Genomic DNA, 8,528 nt, shown 5'->3' with positions numbered 1-8,528 from the left:
CGGAGGCATTGTCTGCGCTGTTACCAACTGGAGTAGACATCTACTCGGTTGGCCTCAGTCGAAGTAGTCGAACTAAATCGGTGCAGGAAGAAGTTCGCAGTGCAGTCCCGCGAACGGTCACCAAGATGTAGTCGACGTAGTCGTTCGGCCACCAGAATGTAGTCGACGTAGTCGTTCGGCTCGTCCACCAAGAAGTAGTCGTACAATCGGGCAAACCCTTAGTATTTTTGAGCAGTCACGCTAAAGCGTTACCCAAAAACCTGATTGCCCGCCTATCCCGTGCAGGATCTCAAGGCGAGCAAGGTTTCGGAGGCCTGCTCACGCTAATTCTGTGCGCGCAGAAATTAGCGTTGGGGAACTCAGTTGTTGCAACTGGAGAGGGAGAAGAGAGGAGCCGAGTTGCCTCAGTGCTCTGGTGCAGAATGGATGAGGGGAATGGCACTCCTTATATAGTGACTCAGGTGCTCAGGATCATTGAACCTGGACATCATCAGAGTCATTTAGGTGATGCGGTTATGGCCATTAATTACAGATTTAATTGCACGTTTAATCGCACGATTAATTGCTGTCAACGGCAAAATAGCCATCACATCGCACCGCGCCGCGCCGCGCCGCGCCGCGCCGCGCCGCGCCGCACCGCACCGCACCGCACCGCACCGCACCTGCACGTCACGTCCGGCCGCGCACGCGCACGCGCACGCGCACCGCACCGCCCGCCCGCCCGGCCGGCCGCGCCGCGCCGCGCCTCGCCTCGGCCTCGGCCTCGGCCACGGCCCGGCCCGGCGAGGCGAGCGAGCGCGCGCGCGTGTGGTTCACCGTCCTCCTCTTACCGGCTTCACAAGTGGTGTACACGAAGTCCACCTTTTAAGTCGGTTGAGATCCTCCTCAATTCCCGGTACGAAATTAAGCATTGATTCCCTAGCATTAATAGTGGGCTTTAAATTCTTTTAATGTTTTAGAATGAATGGGCCAAGCCCATTACTCCAACAATCCCCACCAAGAAATTCAAGCCACACTAGAAATACCCTCATTCCCTCATTGATATACCAGTATTCGACAGAGACTGTTAAGTTGAACTTCCATCTAGGACAAAGGCTACACTTATTCACAACTGTGCAATGGACTATGTCTTGAATTGCCAGTTTTGTGCAAACAAGTTTGACCAGAGCCCTACACTGGTACTAGGCTGCATAAGCATCCCCGCGGTTTGGAGCTTATAAGTCATACTCCAGGCCCTTCATGAGTTTCTAGAGAATACCCAATTCTCATAGACCATGACCAGTGGTCAAACTCATATAGGTGTGTTCCTTTCAGATGTTCTGTAGGACAACATCTTTGTTTCAAGAAAACAACTCATTTGTTTAAAAGAAACCACCTGGCACACATTAAGGTATAGACCAACCTGCCATACAGATTAGAAGAGAAATGCACCTTATACACGGAATGAGCCCTTTTCACAAAGGTTCTCTTCTCACAGTCAGACTTTAGTTTGTTTCACCATCCTAATTCACGGGATCTCCGATCACATAGGACAGGTTTCCACTATAGAATGACTCACGTGGGTCTCAAGCCCAATTCCATAGATGCATTGTCTATCACATTTCGTGAAAGACCCTTTGTAAACTGATCTGCCAGATTTTTAGCCGTCTGAACATAGTCCAGGGCTATAACTCCGGAGTTTCTCAATTTTCTGACAGATTTCAACCGCCTTTTCACATGTCTAGATGACTTCATGTTATCCTTAGAACTATTCACCTTGACAATTACCGTTTGATTGTCACAGTTCATTAGGATTGCCGGTAACGGTTTTTCAACTATCGGCAAGTCCATAAGGAGCTCACGAAGCCACTCAGCCTCAACAGTGGCGGTATCTAATGCTGTGAGTTCTGCTTCCATAGTTGACCTCGTTAAGATGGTCTGCTTGCAAGACTTCTAGGAAACAGCTCCACCACCAAGTGTAAACACATATCCACTTGTGGCCTTTATCTCATCAGCATCAGAAATCCAATTTGAATCACTATACCCTTCTAGTACCCTTGGGTACCCGGTGTAGTGAATTCCATAGTTCATTGTCCCCTTCAGATAGCGCATTACTCTTTCAAGAGCCTTCCAATGATCATCTCCCGGGTTTGAAACAAACCGGCTCAGTTTGCTTACAGCAAACGAGATGTCAGGTCTTGTAGCGCTCGCTAAATACATTAATGAACCAATGATCTGAGAATATCTCAGCTGATCTCGCATTATCCTTTTGTTCTTTCTAAGAATTAAACTGGCATCATATGGTGTTGAGACAGGTTTATAGTCGCTATAACCAAAGCGACTTAACACCTTCTCCACATAGTGAGACTGTGTAAGAATCACCCCACCATTGATCTCTTTTACCAGTTTTATATTAAGGATAACATCAGCTTCTCCCAGATCCTTCATCTCAAAATTTTGAGATAAAAACTCTTTGACTTCCTTAATCACATTAAGGCTAGTGCCAAAGATCAGTATGTCATCCACATACAAGCACAAAATCACTCCTTCAGCCCCACCATAGCGATAGTACACACATCTGTCAGCTTCGTTCACAACAAAGCCGGCAGAGGTCAAAGTTCTATCAAACTTTTCATGCCACTGCTTAGGCGCTTGCTTGAGACCATATAAAGATTTTAACAACTTACAAACCATTCCTTCTTGACCCTTTGATACAAACCCATCCGGCTGATCCATATAGATCTCCTCTTCTAACTCTCCATTGAGGAAAGCCGTCTTAACGTCCATCTGATGAACGAGAAGACCATAAGAGGCTGCCAGGGAAAGTAACACCCGAATTGTGGTCAATCGGGCAACTGGTGAATAAGTGTCAAAGAAATCTTCTCCTTCTTTTTGGGTATAACCCTTGGCCACAAGCCTAGCTTTATACTTTTCAATAGTACCATCTGGCCTAAGCTTTTTCTTGAACACCCACTTGCATCCAACCGGTTTACATCCATAAGGACGTTCAACGACCTCCCAGGTTCCATTAGACATAATAGAATCCATCTCACTCCTTACTGCTTCCTTCCAATAGTCAGCATCAGGAGATGAATATGCCTCTTCAATGGTTCTGGGTGTATCATCTATGAGGTATACAATGAAATCATCACCAAAAGACTTTACAGTCCTTTGTCTCTTGCTCTTTCTCGGAACATCATTGTTATTCTCCTCAGGATTTTCTACAAGTGTATGTTCATTGTGTTCTATCGGCTCAGCAGAGCCATCATCCTCGATGAACTCTTGTCTAGATGAACTTGTTTCATCTCTCATGGGAAAAATGTTTTCAAAAAATGTAGCATCTCTGGACTCCATTATAGTACCAACATGCATGTCAGGTACTCCAGATTTCACTATTAAAAATCTATATCCAACACTGTGAATAGCATAACCTAGAAAGATACAATCCACAGTTTTAGGTCCAAGCTTACGTTTCTTGGTTATTGGCACACTCACTTTTGCCAAACAACCCCATGTACGTAAGTATGACAGTGTTGGCATTTTCTTCTCCCATTCCTCGAATGGAGTTATCTCTTTATTCTTTGTAGGAACACGATTTAGGACATGACATGCAGTCAATATAGCCTCACCCCACCATTCCTTGGAAAGCCCCGCTGTATCTAACATGGCGTTAACCAAATCCGTTAGAGTGCGGTTCTTTCTTTCGGCAACCCCATTTGACTGAGGTGAATAGGGAGGCGTCCTCTCATGAATAATACCATGTTCCTCGCAGAATAAAGTAAATAAATTTGAGAAATACTCGCCACCACGATCTGACCTAACTCTTTTGATCTTTCTCTCAAGTTGGTTTTCTACTTCAGCTTTATAGATTTTAAAGTAGTATAAAGCTTCATCTTTTGACTTCAACAAATAGATGTAACAAAATCTAGTACTATCATCAATCAAAGTCATGAAATATTTTTTACCACCTTTTGTCAACACTCCATTCATTTCGCACAAATCGGAATGAATTAATTCTAAGGGTGCCAAGCTCCTTGCCTCCGCGGTCTTATGAGGCTTACGAGTTTGTTTTGATTCAACACATACATGACACTTAGAATTTTTGACAAAAGTGAACTTTGGAATTAAGCTCAAATTAGCTAAGCGCATCATACAACCAAAATTAACGTGACAAAGCCTCGAATGCCAAACATTTGTTTCATCAACGTTAATAACATTGTATGCAATTTTATTACAAACATCTGACAAAGAAAGACGGAACAAGCCTCCGCTTTCATAACCTTTTCCAACAAAAGTACCAAACTTAGACAAGATACATTTATTGGACTCAAAGACTAATTTGAAACCATCTCTACACAGTAGAGAGCCGCTGACTAAATTCTTCTTGATGGTGGGGACATGCTGTACGTTCTTCAGCTGCACGGTCTTCCCCGAAGTAAACTTCAGATTTACCGTACCAACACCAAGAACACGCGCATGTGATCCGTTCCCCATCAGCAAGGAGGAAGTCCCGCCGGTCTGGTAAGAAGAGAACAAAGAAGCATCAGCACAAACATAAATATTAGCACCAGTGTCAACCCACCACTCGGGTGAACCAAAGACTGAAAGAACAGTAGGTAATAAATTACCGTACCCCGATGTTCCTCCAGGCTCGCTAATAACCATGTTGGCGGAGTCGTTGCCTTTGCGGTTCGGACACTTTGCAGCAAAGTGATCCGTACTAGCGCACACATAGCAAGCTCCCGTCTTTTCTTCTTCTTAAAAGTGGTTGTCTTCTTAGTCTTTGGTTGGTTCTGCGGTGGCTTTTTCTTGTTCTTGTGGGAGTTGTTCTTCTGAACAAGATTGACACTTGAAGCACCAACAACTCCTTTCCCACGTATGTCCTTTGCTCTCGCCTTCTCCTCAACATCAAGAGTCCCTATGAGTCCATCTATTGTGAACTCTTGTCTCTTGTGTTTTAGAGAAGTAGCAAAGTCCCTCCAAGAAGGTCGCAGCTTAGAGATTATACCTCCAGCCACAAACTTATTGGGTAACACACATGGGGACTCTTTGCTGCAATTTTTGAGATCTTTTGCCAGAGTATGTATTTCATGAGCCTGTTCCACTACAGAATGGTCTTCGACCATCCTGTACTCAAGGAACTGCTCCATGATATACAACTCACTCCCGGCGTCAGATACTCCATATTGAGCCTCAAGACCATCCCACAATGCTTTGCCAGTTGGCAGCCGGATATAAGAATCCACCAGGTTATCACTGAGAACACTAATGATCAAGCCTCGAAAGAGGATATCAGCCTCATCGAACGCACTCCCTTCCTCTGGAGAGAATTGTTCAGGCTTACCCTCTTTCACATGGATCACTCTCGATAGTGTTAACCACAGTATAAGCCGCTCTTGCCAACGTTTGTAATTTGAACCATCAAAAGGTGATGGTTTGATTGATGCAGCAAAGCTAGATACCGAAAGCCTATTAACACAATCAGGTTTTTGGATTGTTAGATATCTAGGCAATTTTCGGTATATTTTAATTCCAAAATTAAATGTATAAACTAACAATATTTTTATGACTTTAAGGAGTAAAATAAAACATGTGAACATGTTTATAATTATCACACATATAAGCATAAACAATATAAATAACCAAAGTTTCAGGGAGTACCCTGAAGCGGGGCCGTTGCCGGAGGCATTGGCTGCGCTGTTACCAACTGGAGTAGACATCTACTCGGTTGGCCTCAGTCGAAGTAGTCGAACTAAATCGGTGCAGGAAGAAGTTCGCAGTGCAGTCCCGCGAACGGTCACCAAGATGTAGTCGACGTAGTCGTTCGGCCACCAGAATGTAGTCGACGTAGTCATTCGGCTCGTCCACCAGGAAGTAGTCGTACAATCGGGCAAAGCCTTAGTATTTTTGAGCAGTCACGCTAAAGCGTTACCCAAAAACCTGATAGCCCGCCTATTCCGTGCAGGATCTCAAGGCGAGCAAGGTTTCGGAGGCCTGCTCACGCTAATTCTGTGCGCGCAGAAATTAGCGTTGGGGAACTCAGTTGTTGCAACTGGAGAGGGAGAAGAGAGGAGCCGAGTTGCCTCAGTGCTCTGGTGCAGAATGGATGAGGGGAATGGCACTCCTTATATAGTGACTCAGGTGCTCAGGATCGTTGAACCTGGACACCATCAGAGTCATTTAGGTGATACGGTTATGGCCATTAATTACAGATTTAATTGCACGTTTAATCGCACGATTAATTGCTGTCAACGGCAAAATAGCCATCACATCGCACCGCGCCGCGCCGCACGTCACGTCCGGCCACGCACGCGGACGCGCACCGCCCCGCCCGCCCGGCCGGCCGCGCCGCGCCGCGCCTCGCCTCGCCTCGGCCTCGGCCTCGGCCACGGCCACGGCCACGGCCCGGCCCGGCCCGGCTCGGCGAGGCGAGCGAGCGCGCGTGTGGTTCACCGTCCTCCTCTTACCGGCTTCACAAGTGGTGTACACGAAGTCCACCTTTTAAGTCGGTTGAGATCCTCCTCAATTCCCGGTACGGAATTAAGCATTGATTCCCTAGCATTAATAGTGGGCTTTAAATTCTTTTAATGTTTTAGAATGAATGGGCCAAGCCCATTACTCCAACACCCTACAACTACATACAAAACCGAAGACCGCGTTCTTTTCGAGATCACCGGATGACTCCGTAGGCGACGGACGCGTCGCACTCTCTTTGTGGCTCCACACGTGAGAGGCTGCAGATTGTTCCCGGGTGCGAACCCGCGCCGAGCAGCACTTGAACGCGGACAGCAGGCGCTCCACCGAGTAGCCTTGCCAACGCGCTATGCGCGCGTTCGCGCGGCGAGCCAAGTAGATGGCGACGGCGGCGCTTGCGGGGGCTCATATACATCTTGTGGAAGGTAGATAAGCCATCCATCTTTAAAGTCCATTTGGCCCAATTAGCTACTGCAAATATATTCAATATTTTAATAGAATTAAGTCAACATTTTTCTTAAATAGGTTCAACATTTGACATCTGTGAAGACAAATTGTTGAAACTAGAATAACAAAATGTTGAAATGGTAAAATCGAAATGTTGAACTTCTTCTTCGCAGCTACTTCTTCTCCGGCGAACGTCTTCCCCAGCGGGATTTTCTCCGGCGCAGCACTGGGCAGCGCGCACGGCTCGGTACGGCGCAGCACCGGCGGCGGGGCCGAAGACGGCGGCGCATATGGCGCGGCGGCGCAGGGGACGGCGACGCATGCGGCGGCCCAGTGCGGCGCAGCACCGCACAACAGCGTGGGGACGGCGGCGCGCGGCCGCGGGACGGCGGCGTGCGGCTGTCGGGGCAGCGGGACACGGCGGCGCGGCAACCGGCGGTGGGTGGTGGCAGGCAGGGGCATGGGGCGGCGGGCAGTGGGAGGGAGGAGGGAGAAGGAAGAGGGAGGTAGGGATTAGGGTTTGAGTGAGATCCAAGGATTATAATTGGTTTGCACGAATCTCAAATACTGAAATATGAGTAAGAAAAAAACTTTCGGAAGATATATAGAATCCAGCGGCGTTGCGCACGGTATAGGGAGGCCCGGGTGGACGGGACCGAGACGGTTTCTTGGGCTAGGCCCAAAAAACGAAAAAAAGAACGGGTCCCACATACACACGTAGAGGAAGAGAGACGGCAGGTAAGCTAGAGCAGGTTTAGTTGGTCCCTTTGCAAGCTCGTACTCGCTGGTAGGCCGGTCCTTCTGTGCATGCAAGGCTTTGGTTAGAGACTAAGAGAAGAGAAATAGAGAGAAGCGAGAGCAGCGATAAATTGGCTCAGGCCAAAGGAAAGAATTTAGACACGGAGAGAAGAATAAAAGGAGAGGCAAAAGTCTGAGCGATCGAGGGAGTTAGGATTTTAGAATGATGGTGCTAGTCATCAGGGTTGACGGTGATGACAGTGGAGCTTCGTCGCTGGAAAACGAACTACAGCTCCATGTTGAGCGTGATTTAATCGAGGCGAAAGATTAGAGAATCGGGAAACTTAATTAGAAAAATAAAAAAGTTGAATCAAATCAAGAAAGAAAAAGGAAAGGATTTTATTGCTCAGAATATATTTTCAAGTTTAAAATAAATCTAGAAAAATTTAGATAAATCTTTTAACCCAAATATATATATTCCGAGAATCCCAAAAATTCCAAGGAAAAATCCTATGGACGATTTGGGACACGAGAAGTTCAAATAAAAATACTTGAATTTCGTGAAGAAGATTCTAGAAGTTTGCATCATTTGAATTCAGCTCTAGCAAAAAAAAAAGAGAATAATTGTCAGAAAAATCTTGAAAATTATCGGAATATTCAGAAGATGGACAATTATATTCGAAAAGATGTTCACATCCCAAAATTAAAATTTTGGGGTGTGACAGTAGTGAATAACAAAGTTTTGAAAGTTATAATTATAACCAATGAACTCGTCCCAAGCCTTCAGAAAATTAGGTATCTTCAAAAAAATCAAAGACAACAGATGAACAAAAATATATATGCAGTTCCCAAAACAGAATGATGTGATGCTTATAACTCACAATGATAGA

This window comes from Panicum virgatum, chromosome 5N (genome assembly GCF_016808335.1).
Source record: "Panicum virgatum strain AP13 chromosome 5N, P.virgatum_v5, whole genome shotgun sequence".
Lineage (NCBI taxonomy): Eukaryota > Viridiplantae > Streptophyta > Magnoliopsida > Poales > Poaceae > Panicum > Panicum virgatum.
The sequence above is the reverse complement of the archived record's forward strand: the minus strand, read 5'-3'. Positions refer to the sequence as shown.